Genomic DNA, 17,079 nt, shown 5'->3' with positions numbered 1-17,079 from the left:
TTCTGCCTACAATGCGTCCTTAATATGTGGTATTAGATTGGACTCTTCTTTTATTTTTCCCCATGTAGGAGCCGTTCTCCCCAGCCCCCTCCTCTAAAAAAAAATCTAAACAATGTGTATTTCTTGCATTGATATGTGATGTCACTTTTATCTATAGTAAGTTATATATATGATCGTATAGCTCTAAACTTTATTCTGTTCTACTAATCTATTTTTCTGTTCTGTACTCTTCTTTAAAGGTTGAATTAGCTGATGTTCGAATGGTATTCTTTGTATAAACTTGAGAATAAGTTTATCTTCTTTCTTAAAAATATTAACTGGGATTTTAATTTATGTTTTATTGGACTTCCATTTTAATTTGGGGTGAATTGACATCGTTATAATTTTAGGTCAAGAGAATGCAATGCTGTTCATTTATTCAGAGCATCATCTTCAGTCTTATATTAAAAACATCTTTCTGATGTGACCGATATCTTACTTATTACTACACATTCTGGTTAGTGTACTGGTCAACATTTACTACATAAGAAACAACTAGAAAATTATTTCAGAGCATATAGCAATATTTATTTTCAACTCATATGTGTATTGATTGGCTTGGGTGACTCTGCAGTGGAGAGTCAGGGGTGCCCTAGGACATGGTCTTTTACCTTAAGGGCAGAAGCCAGAGGCTCCCAGATGGGTGAATGGAAGCAAGCACTGCTCAGAACTGCCACACACACTGGCACACACACTGGCACTTTTGCCCATATTTCGTTGGCACACAGTCTAGCCCAATATTAATGGAGTGGGGAAGTATACTTCTCCCATGAAGGCAGTTCAGTGGAAGTGAAAATTTGCTAAACAGTAACTGTATCGAACACAATTAGTCAATTAGCCTTCTGAATAGACCAAATGAGTTGAGATCATCATGCTGTTAATTTAATAAAAAGATCATTTGAAGGAAAATGTTTGATTTCAATTAGAGACATGTCTGAACTATTCAGATATAATTGCATGTGTTAAGTTTGATTAATTCATTCTTAGCTTTATTCAGAAAAGTGTTTTAATTTTTAAACATAATGTTATTGAACATTGAGCCAGCTTAGAATATACAGAAGATAATTTTAGAAACTGACCAATTGTTAATTGTGATCCAGTTTTACATAAGAGCTTAGAATGGTTGTTTTGAGATTTGCTGCACACATTAGCATGTCAGTCACTGTATGCAGTATTCATTGACAGATATCCAGGCTGCATCCACATCTTGGCCATTGTAAACAATGCTGTAATAAACATATGGATGCACATGTCCCCTCGAAGTAGCATTTTGTGTTTCTTTGGACAAATACCCAGAAGTGGGATTCTTGGGACCTTCTTTGTCTCTTGCTATAGCCTTACTTTTAAAGTCTGTTTTGTCTGGTATAACTATTGCTACCTGAGCTTTTTTGTTTGTTTCTTTCCATGTCCATGAAATATCTTTGTCCCATCCCTTTATTTTCAGTCTGTGTGCCTTTCAATCTGAAGTGAGTTTCTTACAGGCAGCATATGGAAGGATCTTGTTTTTTTTATCAATTCAGCCCTTTGTCTTTTGATTGGAGCATTTAATCCATTTAGATTTAAAGTAATTATTGATAGATATGCAGTCATTGCCATTTTCATATTTTTGATATATATATATATATATATATATATATATATATATATATATATATATATATATATATATATATATATGAAGTCCCTCTAAGATTCCTTGTAATACTGGTTTGGTGGTGATGAATTCCTTTAGCTTTTTCTTATCTGGAAACCTATCTGTCCTTTGATTCTAAATGATTGCTTTGCTGGGTAGAGTATTCTTGGTTGTAGATCCTTGCTTTTTATCATTTTGAATATTTTGTTCCAATCTCTTCCGGCCTGCAGAGTTTCTGTTGAGAAATCAACTTACAATCTTATGGGAGCTCCCTTCTAGGTAGCTAGCTAACTGCTTTTCTCTTGCTGCTTTTGAGAGTCTTTCTTTGTCTTTAACCTCTATGATGCAAATGTTGGTACATTTGATGTTGTCCCAGAGCCCCCTTAAATTATGTTCATTTTTTTTTTATTATTATTTTTTATTCTTTTTTTCTCTTTGTTGCTCAGATTGGGTGTTTTCCACTATCTTGTCTTCTAAATCTCGGATTCAGTCCTCCGCTTCATTGAATCTACTGTTGATACCTTCTAATGTATTATTTGTTTTAGTTGTTGTGTTCTTTATTTCTGACTGGTTCCTTTTTTTGTTTTCTATCTCCATTTTTATGTTCCTATCTCTTTGTTGAAGTTCTTGCTGAGGTTATCGAGCATCCTTACAACCAGTGTTTGGAACTCTGTGTCTGGTAGTTGCTTGTCTTCATTTTGTTTAATTCTTTTTATGGAGTTTTGTTCTGTTCTATTATCTGCGACATGTTTTTTTATCTCCCCATTTTGGCAGCCTTTCTGTGGTTTTTTTTTCCCCTATATGTTAAGTAGGGCTGCTATGCCTCCCAATTTTAGTAGAGTGGCCTTATATAGTAGGTGTCCTGTGGGGCCCAAGGATGCAGTCTCCTTGGTCACCAGAGCTGGGTACTCCAGGTGTGTCCCTTGTGTGGGTTGTGTGTGCCCTCCTGTTGTAGTTGAGCCTTGCTTACTGTTTGCACATCAATAGGAGGGATTGGCCCTCAGGCTGATTTGTTGTGAGGGCTGGCTGTGACTGCAGTGGAGAAGCTGTGGTACAAGGGCTGACCCTACAGAGCAGGGTTTACTTTAGCAGGGCTCTGTTGCCTGCCCAGTCTGCCCTTTGTGTGTGTTGTCCTTGGAGGTGCCAGGTGATACTCCAGTTTGATCCAAAGTTGGCCATTGAGTGTGCCAGCCCTAGGGCCTGGAAGGGGACCCACTGCAGGCCACGTATAGTTGCAGCCTGTGCCCTGCTCAGGGCCACCTGGTGTGAGCCACAAAGCAATCTGCTGATGACCACCACTTGCACTAGGCTTGGAAGTGCCTCGATAGGTAAATCTGCAAAGCAAGGCTGGCTGTGGCTAGTACCAGGCTTATGGCTGTTAATCCAGAGGTATGGGACATGCCAAAACCAGATGCTGCTTGTTTGGGTTTTCTGAACTTTTGAGAGATTTTATGAAAGTTCTTAGCATTAGTTAAGACAGGTTGTTTGTACAGAAAAGCCACTGAAAGCAGTTTGGATGTGCCCAAAAGTTGAGTGGGGCATGGTCTTAGGAAATAACTAGGGCAAAGCAGACAAAAGGTGATAGCCAGTTTGATGGAGACTCAGATAAGGCATCTGCCTGTGTCTGCATGCAGGTAGGGGGAGCATTCAATGAAGAAACAATGGCTTCCACCAGTTCCTCCATCTGTGAGAAAGCTGTCCCTCCAGCCCTCTTGCTGAGGCCAGACAACTCAGCTCCTCCCGATATGTCCCTGTCGCCTTTCGAAGCTGTTGCCATAGCACTGGAGCTCACAGTGAGTCCATCAGAGAGTAAGAACACATGTGGACCCTTTAAGAGGAGGGCCTGAGATTCTAACCCTCCTCATCTAAGCCACAGTCTCCAATCTCCACTGGTTTTCACAACCAGAAGTTATGGGGACTTCTCTCCCTGGCACTGGAACCCTGGGCTGGGAAGCCTGGTGTGGGGCTGGATCCCCTTGCTCCTCTTGGGGGGACCTTGATTTTTAATGATCACAGGCAGGTGTTGGACTACCCCCTTCCACGTCTCTGCCCCTCCTACCAGTCTCCAGATGGCTTCTTCTGTATGTCTGTAGTTGTAAGACTTTGGTTCAGCTAGACTTCAGGTGATTCTCAATGATGGTTGTTCTGTAGTTTAGTTGTAATTGATGTGGTCCTGACCACACCATTGTGACGAGAAATCAGTTACATACTTAATATGCTATTATTCCTTAAATACTGTTGCATAAAAAATTCAATGTGAATTATTTTATTTGGTAATTAGTTGAAATAAATTCCTTAGACCAGTTTTACTTATTCTCATACTGAACTCTAAAACTAATTATTTTGTTGTGCTATATATTGGTGTTTAGAGTCTGACTGGAAAATACTCAATTTTTTATTGTTATTTGCCTTATCCTTATAGATAGACTTAGTTGCATTGTGGGATCTAACAAAACTCAAGATCCAAATAAAGACGTATTTGGTAATAAATTCCAGCATGTTTCTGTAGAGAATTAAGAGGTCTTTTATCAAATATATATATATATATATATGAAGGCATTATATGCCTAAATGGTGCTTAATAATGCCTTTATATAGAGAAGACCAGTGAAATGTCTTAAAACAACAACAAACAATTCTAGAAATACAAGCCTAACCTTGAACAACAACAAAGAAATCTGTCATTGAACTATCAGTTCATTTTTAGCAATAATTTGGGGAGCACTAAAAATTCTGTCTGAATCTATGGGTTTGCAGTTAAGTGAGGCATAAATAAAAGCACAGATTCTGGAAATTAGATTATAAACAGTAACTGTAGCCTGGTAAATTAGAAATCCCCAGACTCTTTTTCCTGACATTGAGCTTTTGTACTTCAAAAGTCTCATCTGCTGAAAGAAATGCACTTGTTCCTAACTCTGCAGCCTCTTGTCTGTTGATGTGAAAGGGAGAATTTGGGGGCATGAGGCAGAGGTCTGAAGGCCTTATAAACTCCCTGAGGTCATATTCTCTGATAGTACATTACGGAAAAGGTCCTTTTCATTGTCTTACCTTTCAAAGATGCTAAAGATTAAATACAGTTTAATCTTAATATTATATATTTGTGTAAAACTTTAAAAATAATTAAGAACTAATATATCCTTTGATGACATTGCTCTCCAGAGAATAAAATGTCATCCTGTTAATTATCTTTAATCGATTTTCTTTTTCCTAAGATTGATGATGTTTGATGATAATCAATGTCGGTAATGCCAGAGACCAAATATCTATTAGTCTATTGATAGGCATGAATGTTTCAACTTGGGTTAAAAGAGTATATTTTAGATCATCTCCAGTTTAGTTCTTTACTATAGTATTTCTCCTTTATGTTTCTATAAGATTTAATACCAAATTGAAATCAATATGATGGTAAGCAGTCCTTTCCCATAAAAAGTTACGAAGTTATGTCTTCAAACTTGTGCTAAGGCTCAAGATAACATTGATTTATCTTTCCATGGAAACAAATGACTTGAACTCATAAGGACCTTTGGAACATTGCCACTGTTGTGTACTCATCAACAACCTTCCAATAGAATAATAAATTACAGTTTTTTCTGTTGTGTTATCATTGGCAGGATTAGGAATAAAATAATAAAACAGTATAAATGTGCTGTATATGGGAATTATTTTAATAGAGCAAATTTTACATATTGTTTGTAAAAAGTTCTCTTTAAATTTGCAGAATAGTATTGTTTGTTATTTCTTAATCTTATGTGCTTTATGAATAGCTGTGATTTCTTTGTTTTTGGTTAGAAGTAATTCAAACTGGAACTGGCTTTGTTTCAACACTTCAAAAAGAATTCCACCAAATGAAATATAAATTGAATTGCACTCAGAAATAAAATCACTTAGCTGCCATGAATCACAATTTGAAAATTTAAAGGGCAAAACATTTTGATTTTCTGTGTGTGTGTGTGTGTGTGTGTGTGTGTGTGTGTGTGTGTAACCACGTGTTCCTGCTTAAGAGGCAGAGGGAAGAATAATACATTGCTGACAACTCTGAAATTCACTTGGAACTCCACTTTTGCCGAAGTGGGAAATCAGTTTTATCTTTGCCATGACTGATTCTGACAGTCAGAGATACTAGTCTGTGATGATATTTTATAAGTTTCTCCTCTCTCCACTCATTTCCTAGCTTTACTGTAACAATATTATATTATATTATTGTATTGTATTATTTTCAAATATTTAAGATACTTGAAATATTTTACTATGGAAATAACTTCAAGCATGACTAGTTCTTCCTTCTTTTCAGGAATTTAAATAATGCCAATATTCCTTACCTTGTAAATTATCGATTCTGTTTAAACACATACTCTCCCTGCATTTGTGAAACACAAATTCTACTATCAATGTAGACTTGGTAAGTTATATTTGAAATAGCTATTCCAAAAGCAAAGTTCTTGAATAAATATTTATCTTTGTAACAATTGGAGCCTCCTTCCCACTACACTGTCCTCAAAATTATTCTTTCTACTTTTTCCATCCTCTTTCGTGGAGGAAGATTTAGAGGAAATATTTAAGAGAAGCTGTGCTGTTACATGATTTCATTGCGTGAGTCCCCCCAAACCACCGTGTCCTTCAAAATGTACTGTGAACAGAATTATGTGCTCCTCAGTTCTTAGACTGAATTTCAAATATGTCCCTCTGCATTCCTGCTCAAGTTGCTTTTCATGCTTTTTTCTACTCCATTACTTTTCAGGTAATTAATGAATTGCCTACAAATATTATGCAATTGACCAAAGTATAAGATGCTTTTATAAAATTTTTTTTATTCTATAAAAATTTAATGAGCTTGGAAATTGTATGTACAGCTTAGGTGTTTATTCTTTTGTACACTTTTTGCTTTCTGACATATATACATTACACCAAATCAGTAGCTATGCAGGATGTGTGTATGGTCATGTGCAACCAATTTCCAAGGTGTCTTTTTTAAGTTATTTTTGCATCAAGCAGGATATGGCAAAACCAAAGCAGAAGCAAAGCATTAAAAAATAATAATTTTATATATACATATATATGTATATGTGTGTGTGTATATATATATATATATATATATATATATATACACACACATATATACATATATATATATATATGGCATTTTATTATGTACCTATGCCTTTATAAAGTCAATACTGTCTTTTTTGAATTTTCTTATGACTACCTGGGAGTTCAACAACTATAGCAAACAGCCACACTCACACGTATCAGGTTCTACTATCAGCCTGATTAGGTGTGAGACAATCACCCAGGCTCCTTATCTTCTACTTATCTGTGTGCGTAATTGTACCTGTAAATTCCCCTTGAGTAGACAACCTTCAGTTGGCTCTGCTGCCCTTTGTAGTTATTATTATATTTCTCTGCTTATTTCATTTGTAAGCTCTTGAGTAAGTGTTCTCCCAGGTCCTTTACTTCAGTGTTCTCACCATCTTCTACCCATATCAATTTCTTCTTGAGTCAATTTCAGAAGTTTATCAATTTCTTCTTGAATAATCTTAAAGACACAGAAAGGAACAGATTGTTGACTCAATTCTGCAATGCACTTGAAATTCCACATTTGTCGAAGTGGAAAGTTAATTTTTTATGTCTCCATGATATTGAGGATTTTTTTCCATTTCTTTTAAGTTGTCACATTTATGGCATGTATAATTATTCATAATATTTCCTTATTATTTTTTCAATATCAGTGGGCTATATAGTGATAGTCCCTTTTTCTTTCCTGACATTTGTATTTTTGTGTTTTTTCTTTTTTTTTCCTGTTGAATCTGAATGACATTTATCAATTTTTTAATAACTTCAAAAAATCAGCTTTGGTTTCATTGGTTTTCTGTATTGTTTTCCTTTTCTTAATTTCACTAATTTCTATTGCTATCTTCATTGTTTCCTTCCTTTGGTTTTAATTTACTCATCTACTAGTTTCTTAAGTTGAAAGCTTTAGGTTATGATTTTAAGCTCTACTCTTCTAATATAATCCTTTAATGCTTTAAATTTTACTGTAAGCATTGCTTTAGCTACAACCCAACCACAAATTTAGCATTCTATTTTAATTTTTATTCAATTCAAAATGTTCTAATATACCTTATGATATCTGTTTTGATAAATGGACCATTTAGAAGTATGTTGCTTAATTTCCAAATATTTTGAGATTATGTAGATATTTTTCCATTGTTAATTCATTAATTCAATAATTTCATTACTGTCCAAGAAAAAACACTCTAGGATTTCTATTTTTAAAAGAGTTCTCAACTTTGTTTTACAGCCCATAATATAATTTATCTTGGGGATGCTTCACGTGCTCTTGAGAATATTGTGTATCCTGCCATTGTTGGGGGAGTTTTCTATAAATAAGGTGAATTTGGTTGAGATAGTTCCTCAGGTTTTCTGTGTCCTTACTGCTTTTTTACTTCACCAATTACCAAGAGGGGATTTTTGAAATTTAATATTGTAACTGAGGATTTCTCTAGTTCTGCATTCAGTTCCATTGATTTTTATCTCATGCATTTGAAGCTCTGTTGTTAGATTCATACTCATTTAAGATTATTATATCTTCTTTGATAATTGATGCCTTTATAGTTTAATAATTTTATCCCTTTACATAATTTATTAATATTGACTTTTCCACTTTCTTTGATTAGTGTTTGCACACTATAATTTTTATTCATTCTTTTTTTAAATTAAAGTTTATTGGGGTGACAATTGTTAGTAAAGTCACATAAGTTTCAGGTGTACAATTTTGTATTACATCATCAATATATCACATTGTGTGTTCACCACCCAATGTCATTCTCCTTCTGTCACCATGTAGTTGATCCCTTTTACCCTCATCTACAACTGCTTCCCCTTATCCTCTGGTAACCACTGAACTATTGTCTGTGTCTATGAGTTTTTGTTTCTTCATTTGTTTGTCTTATTTGTTGTTTTCAGTTTTATATTAAACATATCAGTGAAATCATATGGTTCTTGACTTTTTCTGTCTAACTTATTTCGCTTAGCATAATAATCTCAAGAGCTATCCATGTTGTCACAAATGGCACTATTTCATCTTTTCTTAGGGCAGAGTAGTAGTCTATTGTGTATATATACCACAACTTCTTTATGCAATCATCTATCAAAGGACACTTTGATTGTTTCTATGTCTTGGCCACCATAAATAAAGCTGCAGTGAACATCAGAGCACATATATCTTCACAGATAAATGTTTTCAGATTTTTTGGGTAGATACCCAGGAGAGGGATTGCTGGGTCATGTGGTAGTTCTATTTTTAATTTTTTTGAGGAATCTCCACACTGCCTTCCATAGTGGCTGCACCAGTCTGCGTTCCCTCTAACAGTGTATGAGGGTTTCTTTTTCTCCACAGCCTCTCCAACACTTGTTATTATTTGTCTTGTTGATGATAGCCATTCTGACTGGGGTGAGGTGGTATCTCATTGTGGTTTTTATTTGCATTTTTCTGATGATGAGTGATGTTAAACATTTTTTCATATGTCTATTTGCCATTTGTATGTTCTCTTTGGAGAAATGTCTCTGTGCCTTTATATTTAATGTGCATTCTTTGTAGACAGCATGTAGTTAAATTTTGCTTCTTAATCAAACCTCATAATATCTGTTATTTAATTGGTATGTACAGATTGTTTATAATTAACGTTATTAATGTGGTTGGAGAAAAACCTATTATGCTAGCTATTTTCTATTCCATCTCTTCTATGTTTCTTTCATCTATTTTTTGCCATCTTTTAGCTTATTTTAGTAATTTTTAGGATTCCATTTAGTCCCCATTAGTTATTACTTAGATCTTTTCTAAAAAGTGTTTTTAATAGTTGCCCTCAGATTTACAATATATCTTTAATTAGAGTATACATTCAAATCACACTGTATAGTTTTATGTGTAGGAGAAGAAACTTGCAAAGTGTACTCTCAGTTCCTTTCTTCCATTCTTTTTACTATTATCATATATTTTTGTTTTACATGTGCTGTCAACTCAAAATATCTTGTGAGCTATTTTAGCTTTAGTTTTCTTTTAAAACAATTAAAAATCAAAAATAAATTTTATAATTATCTTTATTCCGTTTTCAACACTCTCCATTCCTTTGTGTAGATCTGAGTTTTTGACTGGTATTGTATTGCTCTGCCTGCAGAACTTCCTTTAACATTTCTTGTAGCACTGGATAGTACTGACAATACTTCCACTCAGTTTTTGTTTGTCCGAGAAAAGCTTTATTCTTTTTTTCATTTTTGAACTATATTTTCAATGTTTGTAAAATTTTTCATTGGAAATTCCTTTTCTATCAGTACTTTAATCTGTCACTTCATTGTTTTCTGGCTTGTATAGGTTTTGTTATGAAATCTGCTGTACAGCATTATATATAATGTGTCTTTTATCTCTGGCTTTTTAAAAGACTTTTCTTTCTCTTTGGTTACACAATTCACCCAGATTTCTTTGATTTTTAAAAATATATATCCTGTTTGTATACTCTGAGATCCTGGGACTTATGGTGTAGTGTGTGTCACTAATTTTTGGAAAATTCACTGCCATTATTTCTTCAAATATCTTATCTGTCTTACTCTCTTTTTTTATCTCCTTCTGGGTTTCCAAATACACATATATTAGACCCACAGTTCTTGGATGCTCTTGTGCCAACGTCTTAATTCATTTAGCTTTCTAACCACACTAACCAGTCAATCCAATCCAGTAATCTTTCAATAAACTAACTAATATGGAAAGTAACTGTATAAATAGGTATTGCTATACTTTTTAAGAGCTCCATAGTTCAATAAATAAGTCACTTATTTCATACCTCTGACTTTCAGAATTTATAGGCCCTGAGGTGCAGAATGATAACACAAAGAGCAGAGGTGTTTTTATTATTTATTTATTTATTTATTTATTTATTAAACTATCCCTTAACTGAATCTCTATTGTGATTTCAACTAATGGCAGAACACGTCATTTTGTAATTTCCAAGAGGTTCAGTTTTGGGGGGTTTAACCACAGTCAATTTTTGAATCATGCTAACCGTCTTTTCCTCAGAGTGGAATCCATATTTAGGATGGTCTATTAGTTTGCTGCCATAACAAAGCATCACAAAGTGCATGTTTTAAGCAACAGAAATTGATTTTTCTCACAGTTGTAGAGGCTCAAAGGCTGAGATGAAGGCGTCAGTAGGGTTAGTTTCCTCTGAGGCCTTTCTGTTTAGTACGTAGATGGCTATCTTCATGTTCACAAGGTGCTCCACCTCTATGTATGTGTGTGTTCAAATTTCCACAAGTGTACCAGTCATGAAGTCAGCCTAATGACTTTATTTTAACTTAATTACCTCTTCAAAAACCCTCTCTACAAATACAGTCACGTTCTGAGGTACCGGGGTTAGGGCTTGAACATTTGAGTATGAGCGACATTACCCAACCCATGGCAAGGGGGGGCACTTGGTGTTGGTAAGTGGTGCCGGGTGTGGTTAGCTCCTTGGGCTCTCCGGCATGCCTCGATGTGTGATGGCTAATCTGGCCATCAGCCGCTCTCCGAACTCTAGTTATAAGACACACATGGCTTTCTGCTGGGACCTGTCCCACCGTGAGACTACTGGGGACGTGGACTTGCCATCTCAGTTAACTTCTCCATCCTTCTGGAGTGTGCGAGAAGGTCTGAATCTTGCCTGCGGACTGCGCTGTCTTTCACAGATTGCCTTAGTCCTTCTCTCTGTTATGCGCCAGGTGGCTTTTTTGTCCTCTAGTCCAGAAGTTCCTTCAAGGTTACTGCCTCCCTGTGAGCAGGCACCAGATCCTCTTCGCTTTCAAATCCCCAAACTTGTCTGCTGATTTATCATCTTCCTCTTGGAGGGAATATTGATTAAGTCTGCTTCTTAACTGTCCTTGTCTCCAGTTCTCACCTTTCTCCCTCATCTTGAAGTTGTTTTCTTTTTTCTCTCTTTCTCTGTTGTTCTTTATACGTAAGGACAGGGGATGGAATAGGAGAATGAAGAACTGGTTCACATTAAATATGTAACATTTGGTCATCTAGTCTTCCTTTCATCTGGACCATAGCTTTTAGTGAAAAACAGGATTTGCTCCCCTTAGACTTTGGTTCCTCAAAGATAGGGTAGTGTCACATCTTTCAGCCTGAAAGGAGTATCTTAGTTAAAAGGCTAGGAGAGGTAAGGAACATATAGCTCAGTATTTCCCAAAGGTATTCCTCTACATTATGTCTATCAAACATCTAGTACTAATAGTCAAGAGATCAGGTATCTGATTGCAGCTCTCCTAATGAATGAAGGCCTGACACTTATTTTTTACGGACTTCAGTTACTCATCTATAAAATCAAGAGGTTGGTGTAGATGACATCTGACTCCTTCCCAGCATTAAAATCCTATGCCTCCGTGAGGATATCCTTAGGTTTACTCAATCTTCTGAAGGGTCACTTTTTATCAACACGTTAAAATGAATAGAAATAAAATGCCTTATGCTTTCCCAATTTTTCATTTCGTGATTGCCTGTGGGATTTTATAAATACTCTTTTTCATTTCCTGTTAGAATTACAAATGATTATAATTTTATATGACTTTCCAGGCAATTCCAACACCCTCAAAATTTTTCATGACCTATCATTTAAGAAAAAAAACTGATACATTATCAATGCATACAGCTATGAGAGGTTTTCTTTCTGAGTGAGGCCAGATAAATAAAATTACCTGTGGTCAATAATTCTAAAATCAGCAATAGAGAAGTCATATTTCAAAATAGTACCTTATTCAGTCTTATTTTGAGTATCTTGGAGACCCGCCCTGCTTTTGTTGACAGTATTTCTGAGAATGTTGACATTCCAGCAGCACCCATCAATCTGGTGGTAAGTGTTCGGAGTATGGGACAGTATAGGAGATTGTAACTCACCCTCTACAAAATCTGCTAAACTGGTTTTACCTGATTCTAGTTCTTATGAAGTTTTGAAGGGAAAGCCCAAATGTCAGCCGTGAGCAAAATGTTCGGGTTGAACTATAAAGCCTTCAAAAACATATAGAATTATAATTAGCAATGATGAGTGAAATTTTAAATGGTTAGAGGCTCACTTTGTAAAAGCATGTTGAAACCTGACTTGATTTATGCCATTTCTCTCAAATAGAGCCAGAAAACTTTACAATGTCAAATTTCTGTTGTCATGTCTACTATTGGCATTTGCTAGCCAAAGAGCTGACAAAAATTCAGTAAGAGATTTGCCTGAGTCCAAACATTGTCTCTAAGAATATAGTGGGAAAATGAAATGTGAATGTGTGTGCTGTCCTCTGGAGGAAACAACATAAAATTTTAACAGTAACCATAAAAAAAAATTGATACTTTTTATTTGCTTTTATTAGTAAAAATAATAAAGATTTGTCAGTTGGGTCTAATTTTTTTCTTCACTTGAAAACCTGGTAAATTGTCAGTTGTAAGGCTAATATGCTGGGCTGCTTCACTTCTCCATGCTTCTGTCTGTTCTGGTCCTTCTGTCCAGACCATGTACATCTCCCTCCATCTCCCATCATCTCTGTCTCTTTTCTCTGTGTGACTATCTCCCATGCATCCTTCAAGTTCAATCTGGAAAGTTGTTTCTGGCAGGTGACAACTTTTCAAAGCAGACTTCTTTTTTTTGGTGTTTTTTTTTCACTGTGTTTTCATAGCATTTTTATGCCTATTTTGTAATATGTATCACATCATGCTAAAATTGATCTCTCTCTCTCTCTTTTTTTTGCCTTTCTTCCTTACTAGACTAGAAAGTTACCAAAGGTAAAGCCATGTCACTCCCTGCCTTTTCCGTAGCATCTTGAACATAATCAACACTCGAAGTGATGACCGAATGAATACCTTCTTTCAAAGGATAGTTTGCATGTCTGATCAAAGACTAGTTCTTCACATCTGTAGGACAATGGTTAGGTTCGTTATAGTTCTGAGTAATTATAGTACTTCCTTGCATAGTCTTAGGGCTGGAGAAGAAGGAGAAACAGAACAGTGACTGATGGTATACCATATTTCATGCTGTTTAAATGTGTTCATGGGTCAGGGACAGCCCAAGAGCACAGGCCTTGAACTTGGCATAAACCACAACAAAGGAGCACAACATAGTAATAAGAGTTTTACACCAAATCTATAAAATTCAGTCTGATTCTTCCTTCTGGAAATGACTTTGAAGATCATCTAATTTATTGTCTTGCATACTTTCCCTTGGGGGATGTGTGGAGATGGTTCAGGAGATGCCAGATGGACAGAGCCTGACCAACGGATATGCCTCCACATACATTTCTACCAGAGAGGTCAGCTTTTGTCCATGTATTTTGAATGTTACCCTACCTCCCACTTGAAACCTAAATTAGCTCAAGCCCACACCAAGTTAAGAGATCCTGGTCATTTAAAACCTATTAATTAGTTTTGAAAATTTCTAGGGCCATCTCCATCTCTTGGCTCTTGAGTATGTATGTGCTACTTTTGACCTATATGTGATAATAAGGTTTGTTGATTTATATACTTAGAAAAGACAGAGAACCCAAGAATCATTGATTTATACACTTAAAAAGCAAACAAAACACAAAAGACCAAGAACCCAAGCATTTATGACTACAGCACGTCTCTCCTTTTTTCCTTCCCAGATTGCCCTAGGAACACAAACTTTTTCTCTCTTTACTTATGCTTATGCTTGGCCCCAGCCAACACACAAACCTTCTGTAGGGACAAAGGAAGCAGCAAATTTCCCAGCATTGGCCATAGTTTATTTCTCAATAAAACGCTTTTCTCTATAAAAAAATTCCAGTATCAGATCTAAAGGTAATTATATTTTCTTTGCTCATTATGTTAGCTTTCAATTGGAATATGTATTGGGATCAAGAGAAGATTTCATTTGATAAAAAAGGGTTTTATGGCTTCAAAATTTGATAATCTTTGCTTTAGGAGTTTGGGTCGCAGGGCATAGTTTCAGTTGCATGAGATATACAAGGTACAGTAAACTATGTCATCTACATAGAATCATTTATGACGTTGATGTTCTATTTTTCATAACACTAAATCCATAAAATAAGGATTTAATCCATAAATGGGGATATGACATGGACATTCTGTTATACAGGTACTACTTATATATGCCATTCAAATTAAATTTTTGAGCCTCACTCAGCTGAGGGCACACATATTAAAATCCATACCTAATGTTCTCTAGTTTTGACATCTATTCATGCAAGACCTCTGGCACCTGGACGGTTTTTTGTTATATACTCAGAAGCAAGTCTATTCATACTTTTCAATTCACCTTCCTTAAGGTGCTTCCTGCAGAACACTGCAGGTAGGTTGCCACTTCCCCCGGTGTCCTGCATGGGAATGCTGGGGGAGCAGGTGCCATCTTCTGTCGGTGGCCCTACGAGGCATAACAGTTTTCTCCTGCTGGCTGATTTTCGCACTCAAATGAGGGGATCTACAAAAGTTTGGGGAAACAGAGAATGAGCCTGCTCCCTAATTCTGTCACATTTTGTCACGTGCGCCAAGAAATCATGTTAGAACTTAGAGATACACAAAATTTCTTGTAAATACCTTTTTCAGTATTTGCTTTAATCCATAACCTCATTGGGGATATAAACATTCTCATACTGCTTGGTCACAGATACCATGTTATCTCCTCAATTCCTCTGGTTTTACTTCCTTCCCCCAGATAAGCCTTAGTGCTGGACACTCACTCACTCACTCACTATGCTCTTTTCTCCTTCAGCCTGAAAATAAATACCTCCCGCACATTAACGCATGCAAGTAGATTTCTGGAAATTGTCATCAGCTCTCTGATTTGGCAAACTGATTCTGAATTACTTTGGGCTGGGCATAACTGGGCCATCCTGTTGCATTTATAGTACACATTATGCTACCATTTATAAAGTGCTTTCACATACTCAATTTTCATATGGTCCCTAATAATACTAGGTCCTTATATATCACCAACTTATAGATAAAGACACTGAGGTATAAAAAGTTCAAGAAGATTGCCAGGGTCACAGAAGGAGTTAATCATGTGTGATGGTTAATTGTAAGTGTCAACTTGACTGATGCCCGGTAACTGGTAAAACATTTCTGTGCGTGTCTGTGAAGGTGTTTCAGAAGACATTAGGTTTCGGATGTGTCAATTGAGTGAAGAAGATCCCTCTCACCCACATTCCAGGCATCAGCCTGTCTGCTGGGGACCTGGCTGGAACAGAAGGGCAGAGGCAGGGCACACACTCTCCCGGCTGAGCTGAGACATCCATCTTCTGGCCGTGGACACTGGGGCCCAATTAGTGATGACAGCAGGACGGCCTTAACATAGAATGGGCTTCGAGGACTGGATTCACTTACAAGTTCTTTTTCCCTTTTAGCCAAGTTGTCTTTTTACTCTCCTCTCTCCTTCTCCCCCACTTCTTTCTTTTTAGGTTTAGTCACTCAAAGCATGGTGGGAGAGAAGAGGAAGAGGAGAGACAGGAGAATCATCTGCTGAACCTCAGTATTCCTAAATCCCTTGGAGGGTGAACTCGGCAGGCTGCTAGGACCATGGTTTTGAGTCAGGAAGTTGGACATAACAGGTCCTAAGCGGGTGCCCTTAGGGGAGACCCCAGCTGGTAGTTCCCTATAGAGCATCTGCTCTGGGCAGACCCAGTAGCTTCTGGGGGCCACGTTATTACCAGCTGCTCTGAGCTCACTGAGAGCAGGTAAAATGAAGGATGAGAGTGAGTGGTGCTCACACTCTCTGTAAGGTTAGAGAATAAGAATACATGGCAGTGAAAAATGAACAAATGCATGGTTTTCATTTGTCACTGATACTACCTAGACTATAAACTTACAGGGGAAAAAAAAGGTGTAACAGAAAGCTCTTAGTTATTGTTTCAGTGTATACTATTTAAATAAAACAAAAGAATAAGGTGATGCATAAGAGATGTTCTCATCTTTTTAGAACAAATTCATACAGAAAACTGGTATAGTATAATTTGTATTACTTGTTTTAAATCAAATAATTGTTTTTTGGGAAGTATGTCTCTTGAGGACCTAATGAGCAAAACCTGCATTGGCCAAGTTCATCTCTCAGATGCCCATGTGTTGTCTGAATACTTTTACTAGGTACTGTCTATGGGCCACAGGGGCAAGTTCTTATTTCTTATTCTATTTTTCACATAAATAACCCCTACTTTAATAAACGTAACCTATGCTCACTTGTTATAAAAAGCAACGTATGCTCACATAAGGACGAAAATCAAAAGAACTACCTAGTTCTTCACAGTCCACATTTTTATAAATGGAAAATTTTAGTGAGAATTTTGCGGAATAATTTTATTTTTCCAGGGTTGATTCTGGAAGCAGGAATCTGCTCAGAGGCCCACATCGTACCATTTGTCACATCAGA

The sequence above is a fragment of the Rhinolophus sinicus genome, linkage group LG07 (assembly GCF_036562045.2).
Source record: "Rhinolophus sinicus isolate RSC01 linkage group LG07, ASM3656204v1, whole genome shotgun sequence".
In the NCBI taxonomy this organism is placed as follows: Eukaryota; Metazoa; Chordata; class Mammalia; order Chiroptera; family Rhinolophidae; genus Rhinolophus; species Rhinolophus sinicus.
This window is presented reverse-complemented; position numbering follows the sequence as displayed.